Source organism: Monopterus albus, unplaced genomic scaffold, assembly GCF_001952655.1.
Source record: "Monopterus albus unplaced genomic scaffold, M_albus_1.0 scaffold31.1, whole genome shotgun sequence".
Lineage (NCBI taxonomy): Eukaryota > Metazoa > Chordata > Actinopteri > Synbranchiformes > Synbranchidae > Monopterus > Monopterus albus.
The window spans coordinates 3,340,353-3,346,163 of NW_018127911.1; positions in this window are offsets into that span (position 1 = coordinate 3,340,353).

Consider the following 5,811-nt stretch of genomic DNA (forward strand, 5'->3'; position numbering starts at 1 on the left):
AGAAAATTATCTCATGTTGCAAAAGGCTATTTGTGTTGGCAGCAATAAATGATAATAAGTAGACTCATGGTAGACTCAAAGTATTATGTTCACCAACCTTGCCAGTGTGATTATTTTCACCAAGAAATATTAATGACAGTGGACAGGCTAAAACACAAGTAAATGCATTTACTATGGACAGGTTGGTGAGATTAGTTTTACTAAAACATCTTGCTTGTTGCACATTTTTTAAATGATTATTCATGGGATTAACAGTTCACATATGGTACACCCTATACAACCTATAACATTTCATTCAAATCAGTAGCTACTCTATGTGTGTGTCCATGTTTGTCCATGTAGTCCTGGCTATTTGCATGTGTGCGTTTAAGTATTTTTGAGGGTGCATACGTGTGTTTTGGACAAGCTTCTAGGGGTTAGCTGAAGAAAGTCTGGGAGATTTCAGGAAGTCACACCCTGAGCTTCCATACATCCACCGCCACTGCTTCAAGGTTAGGAATCTGATGTCTGTGTGTTTGCATCCGCCCCCACAGCTGGGAAAAGATCGATGCAGCCTCCACCAGCAGGCTCCTGGCCTCCGGCTGCTACTGTCTGAGAATGAGAGGCGAGGGGGGTGTAATGTGAGTGTGTGTGTGCATGTGTGTTAGGGAGTGAGGGCAGATAGAAGTATGGAAGAAATGAGTGAGTAGCAGAGGGAGGAATGAGGGAACAACATGATAGGTGAGGAGGAAGGGAGGAAAGGAGGTAGGGCGGGGAACAGACAAAATGTGCCCAGGCTGGCTGACTCACTCCTCTCTTACCTCCCTCCCTTACTCCAGAAATGCACATATGCACTCTCCCCCAAGTGCGCACAAGCATGTACAGACTCACACTTATACGCTCATGAACACACTCTTCTCCTTTCTCTGCCAAGCTCTCCTTTGCCCCTGCTCATCTGCGTGGGGGGCCCTGCAGGCAGTCTGGGCCCTTATGTGCCCTCTCTTTACACACACACTCACACACACACTGGCACACAGAGGAGTTGATGTGTAAGACATGGTCTGATCCTGGATGCTGATGATGAAAGACAGGCAGCCAGGCTCCTGTGTTAGTGCCAGAGGGCAAGACCTGATAGGAACCCGTTCATTCTTGATCCTCCTCCTCGTCCTCCTCCGTCTTTATCACTACTGGAATAATCTAAATTTCATCCAGTTTTATTGTGTTTGCTATTTTCCTCCCTTGTCTTAAACAGCATCTAACCATGTTCCCCTGTTTTCCATTTAACTGGATTGTGGTAGACAGCAGCAATCAGCAGGTCTCAAGTTGAGGTCTTAGGTTCATGATTTCAGCGGTTTAATGGAAATAAGCAGGAAAAACTCTTGTTTGCTTGTGCAAAAACTGAACTGTTCTGTATTATTGCCTGTGTGGTGGAGTGTATTACTTCATGTTTTTACATGCGCAGCACCCAGTCTCACACCTGGCCTGGCAGCAGTTTTGGCCCTACCCTTCCTCCAAGACCCCAAAGCAAACACCCACCAGAATGAAATCAGTTGCCCACATTTCAGTGCAGTTTAGAGGGAGGATATATTGTATGTGTATATTTGGTGCAGAAGGCCTGAGCGACGAAGGCATAAATTAACGTGTTCAAGGAAGAGAGATCTCCCATTGTTCCGATGGATGCGCGCACACACACACACACACACACACACACACACAAACACACACACATACCATATATATGTGTGCACAAAAGCCCTCTGAGTCTGGCTCAAGCAAGAAGATCACACTCTCTTTTATGGCTTCTCAGATCAGCCTGGCCCGTGCTTCCTGTAATCCCTTCTCTGTAACATTAATTATAAACTGGTGCTTTGTGCCCTGCGGACCAACCGTGACTTTCCCAGGACAATTAAAGTTACTCAGTAGAAGAAGGGGGATTGGATAGAATAGGAGGGAATGGGGATCAGGGAATGAGGATTTGACGTCTGCGTCTAAGGTCTCTGAAAGAAAGCAGTGGGTGAGGTGAGAGTGGGAGTTTGGGGCTGGGAGTACAGGATGTCTAACTTCAGTCGGGGCAGGGTTCAGTCTTAGGCAGCGGAGCTTTTATGTTGTTGTGTAAGTGAGGCTTTTAACATAAGCTTTGGCCTGAGAGTCAGGGGTTGAACAGGGTAGCGTTTGGGTGGGCAAATACGTGTTTGGGATAGTTGCGGAATAGCGGGCATCTCAGGAGGGTAATTGGTTAAAGTGTGAGAAACTTGATCCTGTTGTACTTGTTCAACTCACTAATTCATAAATGTTATATAAATAAATCCAAATATACTTTTTTGTTTGCCACTCAAGGCTTGTAATAATTGCCTCAATATCTTTCCCACTGGTCACTGACCTTTTAACATGCCACCAAATCACTAAATCTACTTTGTTTTTTTGTTTTTTATTTACTTCTTGCCAAGCATGACTCTGGCTCTGCCGAGGGTTCCTGTGGTCCACTGTGCTTACCTACAACAGCTGGGGAAAAAGAAGATATGAAGGCATGAAGACAAAGCCTGATTTTTGACAATCTGGCAGACCAAACTGTGTCCCTGCCCTGCCTTTTGCCCTCTGTGTAGTCTTGAAATGACTCCACTGCTGTATCTTATTGTGCCAAATGCAAACCATTTCAAGTTTGGGACAAGAGGGTTGATTTCTGGGTAAGTGGAAGTAGGACAGTTATCAGGCCGGCCATTGAAGTGGTTGATTTGACAGATGTTATCCCAAATGGATCTGATAGGCTGCTGTTTAATCCTGTTAAAGAACCTTGCTCATGGACATGAGCCCAGCTTCCTCTGAACTCTTGACCCCTCACTGTAGCTAGCGAGTTGCAGTAGTCACGATGACATATGGACTTGTCACTACTGTCTCCTACATTTTCTGTTCATATATGCCTCTATTCTCCATTAGTGAGTCATATTCAGTTGCCACACTCTGAACCAGAGTGGGGTGAGGGGGGGATCTCATCCTACTAACTGGAATAAATCTATTTCACCAGTTCAGTTTGGTGTAGAGGATTTATCTTTGTGCTTACTTGAACCTGTTTGCAAGTAGTTTTTTGGCATTTGGTCCTTTGTTACTTGAGCAGCTAACTGGCTGGTGAAGTAGCAACTTCTGTTAACACTCAGTACCAATGTAAGACAAACTAATACTTATATAGAACAGTACAAAGAAAGGAGAAGCACGTGCACATAGTGACTATATAAAGAAAATCTTTGGCACCAGCAGGCCTTGTTTGCCTCAAGTCTTATGCACATCAGTCAGTTGATGATCTGTTAATTTTTTCACCGTGATCTCCTCTTTAACTGTAACAAAGAGTTGTAGTTGCCTAACCTTAAACATACTGTAGTTACTATGTGGTGTCATGAACTACCATGACCTTGAAGTCAGAAATACCTGCTCCTGAACAGACACATTACAGGTTTAATCCAGTAGCTGAGATGATCTGCCTGTTGTTTTGAAAAGCTGGTAAGTAGGACAATTAACTGACTCTGATCACTTGTGTTAACTGTGCAGATTATAAAATGGAAAGGAAAAATATCAACAACCACAAAATGGAGTCAGAGGACAGTGCAGTGGGTTGAAGAAAGGCCAGAAGTACACACACCTCCTGCGATCCGCGCCAAGTGTGCCACAGGCAAACAGCAGCGTAGCTTCTCACTTGGCTAAAGCGAGCAAGGACAGGTAGTGCCTCTGTCCATAGACAGATTTTAGAATTGTAAACAAGACCTTGGGATAATGTTACCACTTTTCTAGTTGGTTTTATTTATATACCCTAGATACTTTGCAACAGGGAGAGTATGGTGTTCTTTGTTTTTCTTCTTTACATACACAGAAAGGCTTGTGGTCATTGTTGTTCTTGAGTTGTTGTTTTTTATCCTGTGACCCTTAAGGAGTAAAGCAGTACATATCTTCAGTAAGAGCTAAGTGTTTATGTTGTCCTCAAAGGACTCTGTGCTGTTCTACATATGGTAATTGTTACAGGAACAGTCCACCCCTGAAAATGCAGTAATATTCTCACCATCATTTCACCTGAAACGCCACTGACATTTGGAGGGACACACAAACCCACAGAGAGTTAAGGCAGGTCATACTGCTATCTGTATCCTGTTGTGTTTGATTGACCTGCCTGAGTAGAGATTCAACAGATCAGATAATGACTGCATTTCATTAATGCTATCAGCCTCTCAAAAAGTTAGAGATTCTGACACAGTAAGTTTGCTTTGGTGCATTTAGGTGACTCAAAAAGACTTATCTCCGTATGGATTAAGTAGATGGAGTGAATAAAAGCAGTCATCAGCTCTGTGCTGAATGAATTATGTACACTAGATATCATTCCCTTCATTGTTAGGCCATACTGTAAAGAAATTAGAACCTCTAATGGCTCTTGAGGAGCTGAGCTGAAACCAAACCAGCCTTTTTAAATCACTAAAATTAACACTGCAGCAGCCAGCACTTGACTTCAGCCCCACCACTTACATGTCAATGGCCTTTCCCATAATCCTTTGCCCAGCAGTGACTGTGTGCAGGCTTGAGTGGGCGGAGAAGAGAAACCAATTGCCGAAGCCAGTGTGAAGCTGGGAGTTTTAGCCAGCAGTCCTGTGATTTTGAGTAGCAGTACTTAACTCATAGCTCGTAGTTTGTCCATAACGAACACCATGTTCAAGCATAAGGGTGTCCATCAGTGCACATGGCACCAGGACACCCTAGGCCGGAGGTCGATGATCGACTTTGTGGTTGTTTCATCTGACCTCCGGCCGTATGTCTTGGACACTTGGTTGAAGAGAGGGGCAGAGCTGTCAACTGATCACCACGTGGTGGTGAGCTGGATCCGATGGCGGGGGAGGAAGCTGGACAGACTCGGCAGACCCAAACGTATTGTGAGGGTCTGTTGGGAACGTTTAGCAGAATCCCCTGTCAGAGAGATCTTCAACTCCCGCCTCCGGCAGAGCTTTGACCAGATCCCGGGGGAGGCTGGAGATATTGAGTCCGAGTGGACCATATTCTCCACCTCCATTGTCGATGCGGCCGTTCGGAGCTGTGGCCGTAAGGTCTCCGGTGCCTGTCGTGGTGGCAATCCCCAAACCCGGTGGTGGACACCGGAAGTAAGGGATGCCGTCAAGCTGAAGAAGGAGTCCTTTCGAGCTTGGTTGGCTCATGGGACTCCTGAGACAGCTGACGGGTACCGGCAGGCCAAGCGGGCTGCAGCCCAGGCGGTTGCAGAGGCAAAAACTCGGGTCTGGGAAGAGTTCGGTGAGGCCATGGAGAAGGACTATCGGTCGGCCTCGAAGAGATTCTGGCAAACTGTCCAGCGCCTCAGGAGGGGGAAGCAGTGCCCTGCCAAAACTGTTTACAATGGAGGTGGGCAGCTGTTGACCTCAACTGAGGACATTGTTGGACGGTGGAAGGAATACTTCCAGGATCTCTTCAATCCCGGCGCCATGTCTTCCGATGAGGAAGCAGAGGCTGAGGGCTCAGAGATGGACTCGTCCATCACCCAAGCTGAAGTCACTGAGGTAGTCAAGAAGCTTCTCGGTGGCAAGGCACCGGGGGTGGATGAGATCCGCCCTGAGTACCTTAAGTCTCTGGATGTTGTTGGCTTGTCTTGGTTGACACGCCTCTGCAAGTCGCATTGTGGTCGGGGACAGTGCCTCTGGACTGGCAGACCTGGGGGGTGGTCCCTCTTTTTAAGAAGGGGGACCGGAGGGTGTGTTCCAACTATAGGGGGATCACACTCCTCAGCCTCCCCGGGAAAGTCTATGCCAGGGTACTGGAGAGGAGAATTCGACCGATAGTCGAACCTCAGAT